Source organism: Dipodomys ordii, unplaced genomic scaffold (genome assembly GCF_000151885.1).
Source record: "Dipodomys ordii isolate 6190 unplaced genomic scaffold, Dord_2.0 Scaffold66, whole genome shotgun sequence".
Classification (NCBI taxonomy): Eukaryota; Metazoa; Chordata; class Mammalia; order Rodentia; family Heteromyidae; genus Dipodomys; species Dipodomys ordii.
The window spans coordinates 5,607-5,928 of NW_012267282.1; the positions used below are offsets into that span (position 1 = coordinate 5,607).

Genomic DNA, 322 nt, shown 5'->3' on the forward strand with positions numbered 1-322 from the left:
CAGGCCCCGCCCTGCTCCTGCAAAGCACCGCTGGCTCCGCCCCGCTCCCCGCAGGCCCCGCCCTGCTCCTGCAAAGCGCCGCTGGCTCCGTCCAGCGTCCAGCTCCCCACAGACCTCACCTGGTCCGGCGCCCCGCAGGCCCCGCCCTGCTCCCGGCCCCCCCTGCTCCTGCAAAGCGCCGCTGGCTCCGCCCCCTCCCCACAGGCCCAGCCCTGCTCCCGGCCCCACCCTGCCCCTGCAAAGCGCCTCTGGCTCCACTCCGCTCCCCACAGGCCCCGCCTGGTCCGGCAAAGCCCCGCAGGCCCCGCCCTGCTCCCGGCCC

The 322-nt window shown here is 78.0% G+C and overlaps 1 protein-coding gene across 1 annotated transcript in view; it reads right to left on the reverse strand.

Annotated features, from left to right (window-relative positions):
* The window catches only part of Anhx (anomalous homeobox), a gene marked incomplete at its 3' end in the record, with an annotated part of 26,280 nt that overhangs the window by 1,818 nt on the left and 24,140 nt on the right, over positions 1-322 (reverse strand). The gene's annotated exons all lie outside the window — the stretch shown is intronic.